Here is a 19,088-nt window from a genome sequence, read left to right as displayed (position 1 = left end):
TTCTGTTCTCATTAAATAATAGAACTAAACTCTTCAAATGTGTTACTGTTCAAATGCTTTTGTTTTTCACTAACACAAAGCACTGCTTATCCACTGGCAAGATAGGAGTCCAGGAACAGAAAGTATTTACTTTTTATATACCTGTATATGGAATGAAGAAATGCAGACTGCTGATCAACATTCCAAGTCGTAAGACTGCAAGGAGCTCATTTCAGTGATACCTGGGTACATGGTTATTAGTACTACTATATGGGAGCATAAAGTAGAAACACTTCTTCATACTTTAAGTAGTCTGAAGCTAAATATATTGCATTATATATGTGTGCATGTGTGTGTGTGTGTGTGTATTTTAGACAACATACACAACACATACTTGTCAGTCTTAGGCAAATCAGAAATACCTGTCAGCTGTAAAAACACTAGATCTCTTATAGAATGGAATTATCACCCAACAGCTATAATTTTATAAGGTGATGGATACATTTGAATAAAACAATCCCTAAACCCAGTAAGTATGCAAAAGACTGGACTTTAGGATTACCTGAGTATTTGAAATCTCTGTATCAAACCAAAATGGTGCACTAAAGCATTACATCTCCATCTGGTATGACTTCTTTCGTCATACTGCTTTGGGTTTAACCAGACAAAACCTTGGCCAAGTGTATAATCCAAAACTTAAAAATAGCAAAAGATAGACTTGAAAGAGGTCATTGATGCAGTTACTATGGTCTGCTGATTTCAAAATAAGAGAGAAGGAAGCCAACTTTTGTCCTTCCAAACAAAAAGAGGTACTAGGAGATGGGGGGGGACAGTGGTAAGTATATCCAGTTACTAGTTAAAATTATGTCCTATTCTCCGAATTCCCATCCAGACCCCTGCAATTTAGAAAATCTTACTGTTGGTCTATTGAGATAAGAGAGCAAACACACATATTTCTTTCCTTATTTAAGCCTTTCTGGCATATATCCCAGGTACACTGTGGTAATACCTTTTCCATATAGTAGCTGTGTTTTAAATTATGGTACTAAACACATGGGTTTTTAACTACCTCTCTGGGAGTCTAACACATCGGGTGGCAAAAAAAAAGTTAAATTCCTGAAATAATACAAAGGCTGCCTAGGCTGAGGGGAGGTTTTCTCTTGGTAAAAGCCTGTTCCTACTTTGACATGCTGTGCTTCAACCAAAGTTAACAGCAGTTAACAAAATATAACAACAGTTTAAGGGAGAAGACAGGAGTTTAAAATGCATACTGGGGGAATGTAGAGATAATTTGTAACCAGGTTTTAGTAGGGAACAGTTTCAGCATACCATCTTCCCTTGCTCCTTGAAGGATCATGCCTTTTTCTTTACACGTGTCAAAACAAACCTGTATACAACTAATTTGCCTTTTGCAGGTCTACGAAAAAGTGTGAAGAAAGTTATTAGAGAATTCTTTTATTATTACTGAGTTAATAACATTAAAAGCAAACAACGAAAACCTCTGTTATGTGGCAAATGCATTCACTCAGGAGTTCAGAAGTCTGGGCTTAGTCCTTATCTATCTTACACAAAAAGTCTTTTAAATCAGTGATAATGACCTTCTACCACAGCAGTGATGCTGACAAGAGACATGCAACTTCAAGACTGCAGTATCTCCTCTGGGTGCTTCAAGGATTTCACCAACTTCCCTAAAGCTTACCCTAATGACCCATTACTGAGTTCTACCTGAATCCTATCTTTTGTTCTCCCCCCTCAATTTGGCTGTTACCAAAAATTTTACAGTGGGGAAGCATATCAGGATTTCAAGATTCTGGGTCATATAAAGATGAGAAACCATTGAAACCCAACAACAAAAAACAGTAAATTTTTAGTGTCTTTTAGGTTTTCTCCTCTGTAATTAGACACTGACAGCAAATCAGCAAAATAATTTCAAAATTCCTGTTAGTGAAGGGAGTATGGGGTGCACTGAAGGCTGAAAGGAGGATTCATAAATTCGGTTTTTAAAAGAATAGTTGAAAATAAATATAAAGAGCAAATTAGAATGGGGTAACTGTGAGGAACCAGATATACATAGGTGGAAAACATGAAGGGGAGCAGATAATTGAGACAAAAGGAAAAAGAAAAAAGAAAAAAAAAAAACCCACAATGCAAATATGGGTACAAGGAAGCTGTATTTTGCCTTTTATACTTCTCCTAAAGTGCAGTTTGATGAAAGAAATTCATATTGCATTAATTTTTAATATCATCTGAAGAAAAGTCACAATTCTCAACCAAACCAATCCATCCACTCACATTAAGAAACACAGATAATATTTTCTCATTGTCTTTACATTTTAGTTCAATCTTATTAAAAACATGTGATTGTCTTCTGTATTTAAACACTTTTTCCTTGGGAAGACTTCCTTTCAAAGGTGTCCACCTTCCAAGTCACTTCAATATTTATTGTAGTGTGAATTGGGTTGATATTTACGCCAATTTTACTAGCAAACTGTAATAGTAAATTTGGCTTGCATTTAATGGAAATATTGATGGAAACTGACTGCTACCAGAAACATAATCATAAGTGCTATTGGTCCTACTTGCTTGTTTGGTCAAGAAACATAATCAATATGTAACCACATAAACTGTTAGGCTAGTCAATGCCATGAGAGTTGAGTTTGGAGTGCTGTACTTGTAAGTCAAAAGCCACAGTCTACAGACCTTTACACATCTGTCAGAAATTCTTGATATACAACAGATGATGAGATGTTCCACAATCCAGAAGGCAGGCTGAAAATTGTTAAATACATAATTTCCTGAATTGCTTGCCAGACTTTAGTTGAGACTATTTGGAATATCTATGATCATTTGTGTTTTGTCTCATGTGCTTGGTGTAATTGCTTTAAAATTATACACATAATATTTCTATGCAATAAACTTATGTCCTGATTTTTTTTCTCTTTGTTTTTATCTTAACAGGGAATTATTTTAGTTAAGTCTGTGAAATTTACAAGAAGAAAAGCAGAGCTTAAACCACAGATTTCTGATCTGCATTCACATTAGCAGATATATACAAGTCAGCCAGATACATGACAAAATTGTGTTGTTTTAATCTTGGAGAAAGATGGAGAGTCTGACTTCCACTGTAGAGAAATGCATTTTAAGTGCTTAGCTTTTAAGGTTATTTATTACACATCTTATTGAAGAGACAATATAAATATTTTCAGAAGTAGAAATGCTCAGGCATATTACATAATTAAAAAGCATTAATGAATACCTCTGGAAAAAGAACAAAGCTATAATGCTTCTAGATTCTTGCCAAAAACAGATGTGAAAAGTGGTGACAACCTCTATGTTCTGGTAACTCACTTCCTCTGGGAAGAAACATATGCAGGTAGGAATACTTTTTGTGTCTTTGAAAATATAACAGGTAAATTGCAACCTTAGGACTCCAAGGTTACCTTCATTTCCATGGCATTAAATCCAAGTTTGAAACAACTTCCCATCAAACACTGCAAAACACATTTCTTGCACAAGATGATTTGCTAATGCAAATCTTTGTACAAAGCTTTGGGGTCTCAACTCTGATATGCATTCAGACCATAGTCCTGAAAATTATACTCTTTTATAAAAACTTCTCTAAAATTCAGTGAAAACACATTTGACACACTTTAAAGTAATATTATAGAATAAGGCAGTTATGTTGCTTACCTTGTTTTCTACCAAAGCAATCATATACATACGTAAAACTGAAGGGTTTGTTTCCAGTAAATTTTCAGTTTTCTGTCAACACAGTGTGTCACCAAATGGCTGACTGGACCTTTTTCCTTTTGAGAAAGAACAAATACAAAGGCTAATCACTGTTACAGGAAAAAGTTATCTGTTGGGTTCCCTGCATAGGATATCATCCTGACCTTTTGTTTTTTTACAAAAAACAGGAATTGAAGTGTCTCACATGAATGACAGCCAAATGTAAAAACAAGAAGTATTTGTTTGCCCATCAGAAATGAATCCTTTGATTCTCAGAGGTGCATTTGCTGTGCTGCAGAACATGTATCAACTTAAACAACTGGAAGTTCAGGTTGAGATATTCAATAATCCTAAAAATCATGCCACTTTTTCAAAGTCAGCTCCTAAAACAAGAGCTTGAGGTGAAAGTACAATGACCATTACTGGCTTTGCAGATCCATTTCTTTAAAAAAAATCAAGTGATATTAAAATAGGTGTCCCTATTCCAGAGCAGAGGTTCATGTAGCGAAGCAGCCTGTTTCCAAGAGTAGCTGATGACAAGAGATGACAAGAGTATAAAAAAAATGTTAAGTAAACATACTTCAACACTTGGTGGACTACTTCGCCATCTTCCAATGATTTGTAGCCCTGTGTTGCTGTTGATATACTTCTTTTTACCAGCTTCTGTTAAAATAATCTGTTGCTTTCTGCACTCACATAAGTTCCTAGCATCCGTGATGTCCTGTGACAAGGAGTTCTGCAGCATAACTCCTTCTTGTGAGAAGAAATACTTCTTTCTGTTGGGTTTGGAGCTTCCACTTACTCATTTCATATGATACTCCATAGTTTTTATGCTGAGAGAAACAGTCATTCCTTATTCACCTTTCCCATGCCACTCCATCACATTTTCCCATGCTCATCTCTTTTCCAACCTAAACATATTAACAAAATACATTTCTTTGTCCCTTACATGGAAGCTGTTTCATATCGCACCATCCTTATTGTTCTTTTGCCAGTTTTGCTGCACCTTTTTTTAAAGATGACAGAACCAGAAATCATAGAGTCATAGAATCGTTTAGGTTGGAAAAGACCTTTAAGATCTTCGAGTCCAACTGTTAACCTAACACTGCGAAGTCCACCACTAAACCATGTCCCTAAGCACCACATCTACAAGTCTCTTAAATACCTCCAGGGACGGGGACTCAACCACTTCCCTGGGCAGCCTGTTCCAGTGCCTGACTACTCTCTATGTGAAGAAGTTTTTCCTAATATCCAACCTAAACCTCCCCTGGTGCAACTTGAGCCCATTTCCTCTTGTCTTATCGGTTGTTACTTGGGAGTAGAGACCGACCTCCACCTCACTACAACCTCCTTTCAGGTAGTTGTAGAGAGCAATAAGGTCTCCCCTCAGCCTCCTCTTCTCCAGGCTAAACAACCCCAGCTCCCTCAGCCGCTCCTCATAAGACTTGTGCTCTAGACCCTTCACCAGCTTCATTGCCCTTCTTTGGACACGCTCCAGCACCTCAATGTTCTTCTTATAGTGAGGGGCTCAAAACCGTACTTGAGGTGTGGCCTCACCAATGTGAGTACAGGGGGACGATCGCTTCCCTAGTCCTGCTGGCCGCACTATTCCTGATACGAGCCAGGATGCTCTTGGCTTTCTTGGCCACCTGGGCACACTGCTGGCTCATGTTCAGGTGGCTGTCAACCAGCACCCCGAGGTCCTTTTCCACCAGGCAGCTTTCCAGACACTTCACCAAGCGTGTAGCATGACACGGGGTTGTTGTGACCCAAGTGCAGGACCCGGCACTGAGCCTTGTTCAACCTCATACAGTTGGCCTCAGACCATTGATCCAGCCTGTCCAGGTCCCTCTGTAGAGTCTTCCTCCCTTCAGGCAGATCAACACTCCCACCCAACTTGGTGTCATCTGCAAACTTAGTGAGGGTGCACTCAATCCCCTCATCCAGATCATTGATAAAGATATTAAACAGGACTGGCCCAAGTACTGAGCCCTGGGGAACACCACTTGTGACCGGCTGCCAACTGGATTTAACTCCATTCAGAACTCTTTGGGACCAGCCATCCAGCCCGTTTTCTACCCAGTGAAGAGTACACCGTCCAAGCCATGAGCAGCCAGTTTCTCCAGGAGAATGCTGTGGGAAATGGTTTCAAAGGCTTTACTAAAGTTCAAGTGGACAACATCTACAACAACATCTAGCCTTTCCCTGATCCACTAATTGGGTCACCTTGTCATAGAAGGAGATCAGGTTAGTCAAGCAGGACCTGTCTTGCATAAACCCATGCTGACTGGGTCCAATCCCCTCGTTGTCCTGTATGTGCAACGTGATGGCACTCAGGATGATCTGTTCCATAACCTTCCCTGGCACCAAGGTCAGACTGACAGGTCTGTAGCTCCCTGGATCCTCCTTATGGCCCTTCTTGTAGATGGGCATCACATTTACTAACCTTCAGTCAACTGAGACCTCCCTGGTTAGCCAGGACTGCTGATAAATGACGGAAAGTGGCTTGCTGAGCACTTCTGCCAGCTCCCTCAGAGCCCTTGGGTGGGTCCATTCCAGCCCCATAGACCTGTCTATGTGGTGTAGCAGGTTGCTAGCCATGTCCCCTTGGATTATGAGGGCTTCATTCTGCTCTCCATCCCTGTCTTCCAGCTCACGGGGCTGGATAGCCTGAGAACAACTGGTCTGACTATTAAAGACTGTGGCAAAGAAGGCATTAAGTACCCCAGCCTTTTCCTCGTCCTTTGTCACTATGTTTCCCCTTGCACCCAATAAGGGATGGAGATTCTCCTTAGCCCTCCATTTGTTGCTAATGTATTTGTAGAAATATTTTTGTTGTCTTTTATGGCAGTAGCCAGATCAAGTTCCAGTCGGGCTTTGGCCCTTCTAATTTTCTCCCTGCATAACCTCATGACATCCTTGTAGTCCTCCAGAGTTGCCTGCCCCTTCTTCCAAAGGTCATAAACTCTCCTTTTGTTCCTGAGTTCCAGCCAAAGCTCTCTGTCCAGCCAGGCCAGTCTTCTCCCCTGCCAGCTCGTCTTTCAGCACATGGGAATGGCCCACTCCTGAGCCTTTAAGATTTCCTTCTTGAAGAATGTCCAGCCTTCCTGGACTCCTTTGCCCTTCAGGAGTGCCTCCCAAGGGACTCTCTCATCCAGGCTCCTAAACAGGCCAAAGTCTGCCCTTCTGAAAGTCCAAGGTGGCAGTTCTGCTGAGCTCCCACCTTACTTCTCCAAGAATTGAAAACTCTATCATTTCATGATCACTAGGCCCAAGACGGCCTCCAACTGTCACATCACCCACCAGTTCTTCTCTGTTCATAGACAACAGGGCCAGCGGGGTGCCTTCCCCAGTTGGCTCCCTCACCAGCTGTGTGAGGAAGTTATCTTCCACACACTCCAGGAACCTCCTAGGCTGTTCCTCTCTGCTGTATTGTATTTCCAGCAGACGTCTGGTAAGTTGAAGTCCCTCACGAGAACAAGGGCTAGTGATTGTGAAACTTCTCCCAGCTACTTACAGAATACTTCATCTGTCTCTTCATCCTGGTTGGGTGGTCTGTAACATATAAACACCTATCCCACCATGGTATCTGCCTTATTGGCCTTCCCCCTGAGTCTTACTCATAAACACTCAGATCTGTTGTCACCATCATTAAGCTCTAGACAATCAAAACATTCCCTAATGTACAGGGCTACCCCACTGCCTCTCCTTCCCTGCCTGTCCCTTCTGAAGAGCTTGTAGCCATCCATTGCAGCACTCCAGTTGTGTGAGTCATCCCACCATGTTTCCGTGATGGAAGCTATGTCATAGTTTTCCTGCTGCACAAATGCAGTAGACTCCAGAATACTGGCACCTTGGATTTAAAAATCTGCTTTCTTTTTATTCTCTTCTCTCCCCAAATCATCTCTAAAGTCTCTTTGCTTTGCTGGCCACCACTGAATATTAAGCTAATGTTTGCTTAGTAGTATTCATTGTATGCCAAGACCTTATTTCTGAACAGTAACTGTTTAGAGCCCATAATTGTGTACATAAACTTTCCTTAAGATTTCCCAACAGCTTGTAAGTAAGTACCATATGCTACCACAATCAGATCAGTAAGGTTTTAAGAAGGAACTGCCCTTCAGATTAATCGCGTGTTCCTATTCTGTGTCAGTTACAAAATAAGAACAATGCAAAAATGATAACCTTTGCAACACACCAGCTCTTTTAAGAAAATAGAACATCACTTCCCTGTTGTCTCCTCAAACACTGCCATTTAATTTTAGATAAACAATGAGGGGAAAAAAACACCAGGAAAATTATCTAATGAAGCATATAACATGCTCAAGGTAAGATAGTGTTCTTAGTGCAAGCTTGCCATTCTTTATACACTTAAGGCCACTAGATCCAGAAAGTTCTTTTCTGCTGACCCCGTAATTTTCCTTCAAGTTCTCTTGCTACCAACCTATTGTTTCTCTCTTGCTTTTTGGTTCCACTCCCTTCCCCTATTGCCTATTTTATTGCAGTAGAAGCACATTTACTAAGCAAGCCAGATGTACATGTTGGACTGACACCAACATTTTATAGTTAAGTCCTACCTCCACAAAATTCCATGGAGCAAGCGGACAAAAGAAAAAAAAAAAAGACTACAGCTGGAAACATACTTCATGTTTGTACGTAGTGTGTCCAAAACTCAGAAAGAAAAGATTTCTTAGACAATGATTTCTCAGCTGAAACTTGAAGCTGAGCATAAAGATAGCATAATATCTGTCAAAGCAATTTTCTCCATGTCTGAATTAGACAGAGCAGACTTCATGAAGATGAAAAACTTAGCTGTAATTTAAGCCAAGCCCTGGGAAAAACAATGCTACAGTTGGGGGTCTACAAAAAACCCCACACAAACAAGCCCTTAGAGAATCAGAAGTAATGACTGCACAGGAACAGACATTGAACAGAAAAAGTCCTGCTGGCTTTACATATCACACAGCTCATCTACAAGACTCATTTGGCCAACATTTTCCACTAAGCATGGTGTTTCCTACCATACATTTACATTGTTTACAAGCATAAGGAATCACCAATGACACTGAGCTAATACAATGTTTAGACCTTTCCGTGGTTCAGACTAAAACTCAGGCAAGGCCTAAGCAATGCAGCAGCTTATCATTGGCCTCTGCTGCTGGGATGAGCTTCATGCAGGCTTTGGACTAAACCTTCACCTGTACATGAATGAGATTCTTGCTCTAATCCTAAGGGATTAAGAGCAAAGGAGTAAAGAGCTGAACTTGGTAAACAAATACTTAAATGCGTATGATGAGAGCTACTTATACTTTCAGAAAAGGAGCAGCAGGACTGGTGAGAACAAGAAGCTGTCTGAGACTGTAAAAATTTGTGTCCTCTCCTTGAAGCAGTCAGCAATTGGAATATAAACCCTTAGACAGTCACAGTCCTGCTAACCAAAAAGGCAAAGAGTAGGATACTGTTGTTTCCCAAAGCTACGGATGTTTTTAGGTCAAATCTCTTGCTATGCACAAAGGATCGTTTATTACACAGTTATAATTACACATACCAGGATGTTTGTTATTTTACTTCATTTCAGTTATCTAATGTCTAACACTTTTGACACTACTGTTTCCACTCATATACCTTTCAGGAGATAAGAACCAAATCCTACCTGTAAATTATTTTATTGGGTTTGTATGGCAAGGTTTTGGTAGTGGGGGGGCTAATGGAGTGGCTTCTGTGAGAATATTCCAGAAGCTTCCCCCATATCCATCGGAGCCAGTGCCAGCCGGCTCTAAGACAGATGCGCTGCTGGCCAAGGCCGAGCCCATCAGCGATGGTGGCAGCGCCTCTATGATAGCGTATTACAGAAGGGAAAAAACCTGCTGCACAACAGCAGCCAAAAGAGAGGAGTGAGAATATGTGAGAAAACAGCCCTGCAGACACCAAGGTCAGGGAGGAAGAGGTGCCCCAGGTGCCGGAGCAGAGATTCCCCTGCAGCCTGTGGTGAGGACCATGGTGAGGCAGGCTGTCCCCCTGCAGCCCATGGAGGTCCACAGTGGAGCAGATACCCACCTGCCCATGGAGGACCCCATGCTGGAGCAGGTGGATGCCCAAAGGAGGCTGTGACTCTGTGGAGAGCCCGTGCTGGAGCAAGCTCCTGGCAGGACCTGTTAGACCTATGGAGAGAGGAGCCCACACTGGAGCAGGTTTGCTGGCAGGACTTGTGACCCCATGGGGGACCCACGCTGGAGCAGTCTGTTCCTGAAGGACTGCACCCTGTGGAAAAGACCCACACTGGAGCAGTTCATGAAGAACTGTAGCCTGCGGGAAGGACTCACATTGGAGAAATTAATGGAGAACTGTCTCCCGTGGGAGGGACCCCATGCTGGAGCAGGGGAAGAGTGTGAGGAGGAAGGAGTGGCAGAGACAACATGTGATGAACTCACTGCAAACCCCATTCCCCATCCCCCTGCACTGCTCGGGAGAAGGAGCTAGAGAAGCCAGGAGTGAAGTTGAGCCTGGGAAGAAGGGAGGGGTGAGGAGAAGGTTGTTTAAGATTTGGTTTTATTTCTCATTATCCTACTCTGATTTGATTGGTAATAAATCAAATTAATTTCCCCAAGTTGAGTCTATTTTGCCCATGACAGTATGTGATGAGTGATCTGCCTGTCCTTATCTCAACCCACGACCCTTTCATTATATTTTCTCCCCCTGTCCTGTTAAGGAGGCGGGAGAGGAGAGAGTGGCTGGGTGGGCACCTGGTGGCCAGCCAAGGTCAACCCACCACAATTATATAGTAGCTTCATCTTTGTGGCGTGTCATTTTAATTTAAAGAATTTTTAAAAGGCTTTTCCCTGTTTATTTTGCATTTTTGATAACAGCTTACCTCTAGCCAGCTCCACAATTTGTATTGTCTGTCACAAGTAGCTAGGGAAAGAAAACGCTTTTTCAGAATCAGAGAAATGTGACAATAAATCATAAATTGTCTGAAAGCCAAACAGTACAGAAATCACTTTCACTTTTGAAACATCCTCCTCAATGCAAAACATTGACTTGATGCAGAGATAATGAATTAAAATGAGATAATGGACACAAATGTCTTTGCATACTGTTATTTCAGATCTCATCTCATAGAATATCGTTACATTTGAAGCAGTACTACCTGATCCATCTATCCTGTAGAGCATATACTCAGTGACATGTTGCTAGATACAAGTCTAAAGACCTCTTCTTTTGAAATGTATGGCTTTATTTGGTCTCCAAAGTTTAAGCTTTGGTTTATCACTCGTCTCTCATCCCCCCAAAAAGGGATCCTATTTTATCTGATGTATTTACAATTCAGTGTCTTTAAGTTTCTTGTGAGATACTATACAAATATATTCAGGCAGTCTTAATCTCTGCCTTGGAAAGCCTGCAGCTCTACAGTTAAGTTTCAAAATACGGACTGCATATCAACTTAATGACAGAGATTGCTGACTGGTACAACAAAAGGCATGAGATGTGAATGGCTCCTGTATGTCTCATGGGTGCTAATCATGAAGCTCAGTAATCACATTTTAAAGGAAAATATTAGTAATTACTGTACTCATGATTGGAAAAAAAAAGTTAGTATGGCTGACAACTCTCCATCACTGTTGGTTAGTGCCATATGCCAACCAAACCCAGGGTAGAACAGATACTTGCTATCTGGAATTGCTTCCCTGGAGAATGAGGTTTCTTCCTCCCTTTAAAAGAATTTCACTTCCATCCTGGTATACACAATGTCCCTTTCACTAGCCAAATTTTCAAATGTTTCCTCAATGAGGCAGGCAGACAGCTACAAGCTTTCTCTTTCTTAGTCAATAACATGCTGACTTTTTCATATACAGTTGACAACACCTGAAACTTTACAGGAGGCCTGTTCCTTTCTTTAGACTACACTTGAGCTAGAACTTAAGTTAGAGAAGTATTTAAGATCGGAACAGAACTATCAAGTGAAGGCCATTTTTATTATCCTTGGACTTGAACATGGCCAAGGAATAAGAGAGCCCTGGAAAAAAAAGATGATGATTCCTGGACTTTGCACAGGAACTGGAAGGAACTGAAGCTTAGGATGAAGTTCCTCACGGCTTAAGGCTCTTCTAAACATTCAGATAATGCTAGCAATGGAAAAGCTGCATCTTACTATGGACTGGACAAATCTAAAGCATGAGACCACTACATTTGCTGTCTGGCTAACACTTAGCAACATATTTAATCTTCCAGTTGCAGCACTGAAATGTCTGGATTACAAATGGCCTAAACTCAGAGAAGTCGTGGAATTACAGAGGCCAAAGCTGTGATACACCCTGTCACATACCCCAAGGTACCCATTGGTTATGACTTCAGGCATCTGTCCTTGACTTATCAAGCCCCAGCATGCAGAATCTCAGAATTGGTCCTGCAAGTGGCAGCACATAAGGAAAAGAGCAAACTCAAGCACATGTGGTGTTGTCAGCTCCCATGCATCTTTCATTAGCTTGAAGTTTAATTAAATGTTTGCCTTGGAGTCTCTAGACTCTCTATTCTCTCGAGAATGCTATGGTTACATCAGAATCTAAGCTTTCTTTTAAACATGAAGTATTTTTAGCTTCTGTTTTGAAGCTGGAGCTTGGCAATATAACTTGTGTGTCTGTTGCAGGTTCAAAACACAGGAGGTAAATCAAAAGGACCAGGCTTGGGTTAGTTTGTCTTGAGGGAGAGGGATAAAGTCAGGACTTTTTGTGGTCCAACATATGTTTTTAATATACCGGATTGGGCTGGGCTTGAGTTCACTAGTTCTTCCTTGTTGAAAAGACTCATAAACATCCTCAGGGAAACAGATCTCTTATAATAAAACTTTACAGAAAGCATTCTATTTGGAACTAAATTCCAGATGCACTATCTACATGCAGCTCTATAGGAAACTTTTTTTTTATTATTATCTCATTGATAATATCATTTCTATTTCACAATGCAGTATTGTCTTCCTATCATTCCGCCAGTATTATCTCACAAACCGTACAGTCATTAAATATTGCTTAAAGGGTAGTAGACAGCTAACAGGATACAGACCCTTTTATCTTTGAGTCAACTTCAACCAGTACTCCAGCAGATGAAAAGAATTATGGATTTGTGTTTATAAAGTAAGTTAAAAACAAAGCGCAGAGGAATTGCCTGATGCCACTGTGGGGAAGCATACTGAAGACAAACAATCTTGTCAGTTCAATTCTATGCAAACCAATGTCTGTTTTGTAACAATTACTGTCTTATTTGATATCCTCAGCAGAAAGGTCAAGCCCAGGAAGATTAAACACATCTTTTTGGGATCTACCCATTCTGATCCTTAAGTCATTAACAAGGACAGTCAATATCATTGATGGAATCTTTCAAGAAAACATGTAAAATGACAAGGAAGTCAGAAAAAAACACTAAACTGCAAGTACATATTTAAAACTTAAGTATAAATTCATCTAAAGAGGATAACATCATTTGCCAATTTTCATGCTGGCATAAATTCCTACATTCCTACAGCACTCAAAGCCAGAGCCTTTCCATTGAACTGAAGACTGTATCAGGTAATCTGCCTGTAACAAAGAGTCTTCAGCCTAGCATGTTAAATGTATTAATGTCTGGCAATTCATGTATATGTCAGCAGAGGGCATAAAGAAATTTAGAAAGCTTTCAGTTGTAATCTAATCTAAAAATACCTTTAAATAATCCATTGCTTTAGCATATTTTTGTTTCACTATCGACGTTTGCCTTTTGCTACTGCTTTAAATTGCTGCTTCTAGGCATAAGAAAATGAATTTTATAAACATTAAATGTAAATACTGTTAAACAGAAATAAAGAAATATTCTTTAAATAGAAGTCTATGCTTAGCTTCTTACAGCTGTTACCTTCCCATAACCTTTGTTATATGAATTTCCACAGGAAAGCACGTGGGAAGATGACAAAATGAAGGCAGGTGTTTGCAGACTTTACCCTCTCAAGAAAGCCCAGTATGATTTATTACAGAAGTTTTGAATGTCACATTAATGTGTTACATTAAATACACTAAAAAATTAAGAGTCAACACATGTAAATAAAATTATCCCTGAAGCAGTTAGTCTAATCTTACCTGTGCAACTGCAAGCATGAATGCAGGTCTAATTCAAAGGACTTACAGAACTCATTTTAATTTACTGATCCTGCTTTGTGAAGAATCTTAGAAAAATATAAAAGACCTTAAATAGAATAAAATTCTCAATGTCTTTAGCAAACACTTTTAGGAATAAATTGGTTGTAGCAGGACTAGAAACTTCTAAAGTCATGGCCACTGCCTTCAGTAAAACATGCATATTTTTTGAAAACTGTAATTTTCATCCGTGTAGCTGGTAAAAATGACAACAAGAACCTAGAAAATTCGGGTGTGGTCAGACTGAATGATCATATATTTGATTTTGACTGTCTTAGCTAGCTATATCAGGATCTGTTCCTGTACAGTACTGGAAACGCTTCGATTCCACTGCCACGAAGAGCCGAGACAGCTCTGCACCTTGTGATATCACCAAGGCCATCAGAAATGTCAGCAATAGCTTTGGAGAGAGCTCATCACAAAACTTTAGATGTTGCATTAGGGTCTAGTCCAGTGGTCTCCAAAATGTGTGTGTGGCGGGAGGGAATACATGCCAGGGCGTGCGCAAGACAATCTACTGGGGTGCAGGAATATATGGTTTTTACTGTTAATAAATAAAATATATTTTAAATAGTGTTTGTTTCATCTTTATCTCACCCTTTTTTTTAAATTTCTATTTTTGTATATGTTTTATAATGTACGTAATATATTAGTGCAATAGAACATGCATATAATTTATAAATAAATAAATATACGTATATTAGGGGTGCATGCTCAAAAATGTTTTACCGATAAAGGTGCGTGATCAAAAAGGTTTGGACACCAGTGGTCTAGCCCTACTACAGTAATGGTATCAATGAATTAAAGTAGAGTTCTTTTATCAGAATAAACTGATTCCCCAAGGACATGCAATAAAACACAGGAATTGGAAAAAAGAAGTGAATTTGTAGGGTGTTTCCTCCCCTCCTCTCCTTTCCGCTTCCTTCTATTTTTCCATTTTCCTTCTTCTCCTCTGTTTTTCATTATATTTGGCACTTCTCCATCCATTAATTTCTCCATTCGCATTTGGATTAGTTTTATTTTATAGAGCTAACAGCTCTTAGCTCCTTATGTCTTTTTCTTCTCATTTTTCCTTTTTCTCATTTTGCCTAGATCTGTCATAATCTCTCCATACTCCCAGCATCTCTTCTTTTTCTGTCTCATTCTACTTTTTTTGCCCTCCTCTACCTGACCACAAGTCCCTTTTATCTGATTTGCAGACCCATCTTTGGGCCTTCCCATTGCCTATTTCCTCCCATCGCCTTCCCCCCACCCCGCCCAGTCTTAACCTTTTTTCTTTTCCCCAGTGGGACATTCTATTTTCCACATCCTCTCTTTCCTGTTATTTTCTTTTCCCATAACAAGGTGGAAGAGAAATACTTGGGAGTAGAGACATGCCTTTGTAGTGTTCTGTTTCCTCTAGCCTTCCGGCTACCCTTTCCCTTGGCAACGAACCTCCCCTTATGAAAGCAGGAACAGCTAGCTGACCATTTGCTGCAACAAGTCCCTTCCTGCCTGAGGTCCTCTGCGCCACTGAAGTGCAGAATATGGCATGCAGCCAGTGGAGCCTCATCCACTTCTGGCAGCAAGCTGGAAGATTTCTGGGAGGATGTACTGGCTTGTGAAGCACTGAGGCTAGCCTAGGGACAGCTAGGCAGAGCGGAAGGGTGAAAAAAGGGAGCAGGTAAGAATCTGCAGCGAGAAACGGGCATCTGGGCATCTGAGAGCTGTAGCTAAAGATCAAGACAATCTAAACTCAAGGGAAGACTTCCAGTATGTGCAGGTGGCAATTACATGCCAGAGCACATAAATTCAAGTATTGTTACAGCAGCAATCAATGCAATAAGCAGTCTGGCAACATGCAACTTTGTAATCAAAAGCCTTCAAAGTCTGAGGTTATTTATTCAGTTGTTTCCCTGCTGTTGCAATTTTCAAGAAGTCATTACCCTAGGTGTTATCAACATACACAATGGCATAAGAAATTATCAGTTACAGTGAAATGTAAGCCAAAAAATATCAATGTAGATACTAAGGCACTTAATATTTTTTTTCTTAAAAAATATGGTCAAAAATATCACATCAAAGTATTATAGTACATATCAGATAACTTTACTAACAAGTTAAACATGAATATTTAAAGTAGTTCTCAAAATATATGCTGATAGATGGTTTTACTGCTTTAACTGTGTTAAAAAGATCTAAGTGCTTTGGAGAGAATGTTTTCCTTTTTTGACATACTTCCTTCTAACAATGTTTTTTCTGAATTATTCTATTGCAGAAACAACATCAGCACCGACATTCCATAAATGTCATCTCCTTTTCTACGCTAATGGTCTGAAAAGTCAATAAAAATATGTCTATAGAAGTATTGATCCATAATGTATAACAAGTGCTAAATTCTATATTTATACACTTTGGGTCTTCTCTCTTTATCAGATTATTTGAAACCGTGTGCACGTATTTTCAGTAATGCAGTTTCTTTGTGCATTCCAATTACTGTTTCTCAAACAGGACATAGCAGAGGACAACTAAAATGATTAAGGAGAAGGGTAAGACGATGGCACAACTGTTCACCAAATCCTGCAAACACAAAAAGGAGGACAGTTATTTAGGAGTGAAATTTTTAGGAGATGGATTTAAAATAGGAAAAAGACAGTACTTCTTTTAGAGTGAGTAATGAAATTCTTGGATTTGTAGCCATGGAACAACAGTACCAAGAAGTTCAGAAAGGGGATAAACAAACTCGCATACAAAGATAAACAGATATTAAAGGGCATAGGTTTGGATGTGCCCTTTAACATTTCTAGTTCTGTAATTTAGGATGCCAGTGGAGTATGAGAAGATCTGACAACAGAGAGTACCCAGGTCTGCAAGCTCTTCCTAAATAGCATCTCCGGCTATCACTGTTGCAGACCAAGTAGTGGGACAGATGGACAACTTATCTGACACACCAGGGCACTTTTGAAGATAATTTACTGCAAGGAAAGCATTTACTGTGCATTAGTTGATAATCTGTTTGCATGTTCTGACCCATGTGTAAGTGTGATACAATTAAAGGAAAGAAGCATAAGTAATCCTGCATTTATTGTGGGTAAGGTCACGGGGTTATTGCAGAAAAACTGACATATAAGAAATTCATACGTTTGCTTAAGTAAAAACTTTATTGTGCACCCATATCCTATTGCTCTACATGCAGCTTACGTAGTGCAGAAAGCTGCAATAATATAAAATTTAGATGTGGAAACAGATGTCTGTATGTTTCATGGAAGCCTAACAGAGTGGATCAGCTCGTATCATCACAACAAAATTGCTTCTTTAATTAGACCTATGTAACAGGAAAAAACCCCCTATGCACCATAAAAGGGAAGAACAGAAAAGCACTGCAGCCAGTTGAATCATTTGCTATGAATAAGAATCAAATCCTTGGCTATTATAAAGTATCACACGATTGACTCCAATGAAACTATAAAACAGCTATATATCTAACAGTCTTCTGTGCACTGACAGTGATATATGGAAATGTGTATATTTTAAAATATTAATCAAATACTTAAACACACACACCTATACCTTAAGGATTCCTGGTTACTTATAAAATCCAGTTGTTCACCAAAGACATACGGTACTAATTACAATTCAGAAAAAGTGATGAAGTTTAAATAAAAGAACAATATTACTATTAAACACATACATTTTCATGGGTGGCTAAGTCCTCATATACCACACACAGAAAAAGAGACAACGTGGCCCAGAAGAGATGTTGAACACTGACGAAGCAACAATCAGAAATGAGTCATAATACTTTGGTCGCACATGAACAGTCTTGTTCATATATGATTGTTTTTTAGAGTAGCTATTCCCCAGACATCCATGTAAACAAACCTGTTTATGCAAATTTCTGTAGAAAGCAAGCATAAGTGTCACAGATCAGAGAGTCATAGGCAAACACAATGTGATTTTGTTATTCATGAACAATGACTTATGTAAAATGCATCTCCTTACCATTACTAAAAAATCTAGCATGACAGTAATGCATTGTAACAGCACGGTCTGAAATGATCATGGCTTAGATGTAACATTTACCTTATCTGCATTATTCTAGAGGTGCCTCTGGGACTGCATATTCAGATTTGCCAGTCCTCATGGTTTTATTACGCCTTATGATATCTCATGTCTCGGAAGACCTCTAGCTCCTGACAAGTGAATCTCAACTTTTCCTTAGAACCCTCTAGCCTTTGTGACTACAGAGAAACACATAAAATACAGCCTATGTATCATCCTAACTTTTAGAATGACTCCTTTTTGTTTAGGAATCATAAATGACAGAATGACAAGTTATCTATTACACACCTGCTGTGATGGACAGACTGGGTTCTATGACTACAGAACAGGAACCCACACTTTTTCGAGACTGTATTCTTCTTCGTCTACCCTCCTGTTCTGGCTCCAAGCATACGGTCTGTGTTATACCACTTGAATGGCCATAAAACCTCTGTCAGGTAGTGGCTTTTATTCAAGCTTGTTGCTAACTATAAATGATATTACAACACAAACAGAATTCTAGTAAGTAAACCATGCAATACTGTCCCTTCTCTGTACAGCATGCTACAAAAGAGCTGGCCAAATACTAAATAAAGAAGTAAACTATATATTTAGCACCATCACATGCCACGTTGGGTAGCAGAAAGGTCTGAAAACCATAATGCCTCTTGTCAGCACTTAGGTTTTATTACCCAAATCTTTCGTGAATGTGCTTCTAATGAATTAAAACATCGCCATTAACATAACAAAATAGCACCATCCTGGGAGGCCATTTCAAACCAGTGACCAGCACAGTTCTGTTCCTGTTCTGAATAGTATGCAGCATCTACCAAATGGACCTAGCAAACTTATTTTAATCGAGCTTTGGGGAAAAATCACAATGCATCATATGTGCCTCCAAATCACTAATGCTCTGACAAAGCTGCTGGTGATTTTTGAGTCCACATTCTCCTGGTTCTCCTTAGGATGGCTTACAACCCTGTTACATTTAAAGTGTACTTAGTCTGTATGATCTTTAAAAGCAGATGACCTGTTCAACCAAGGACCTTTGCAATGCTTTGGATGTTTGAGAAAGACTTGCACTGCTGTTATAGGTCTTTGAGGTAATAGATGAGTTACTAATCAAACGACTTAAAATGCTGTTCTAGCATAAGATTCATTTGGATCTTTGGTACAATTCTGTTTTAGAACAATATAGTA

The sequence above is a fragment of the Platalea leucorodia genome (assembly GCF_965183815.1).
Source record: "Platalea leucorodia genome assembly, chromosome: Z".
NCBI classification, from domain to species: Eukaryota; Metazoa; Chordata; class Aves; order Pelecaniformes; family Threskiornithidae; genus Platalea; species Platalea leucorodia.
This window is presented reverse-complemented; position numbering follows the sequence as displayed.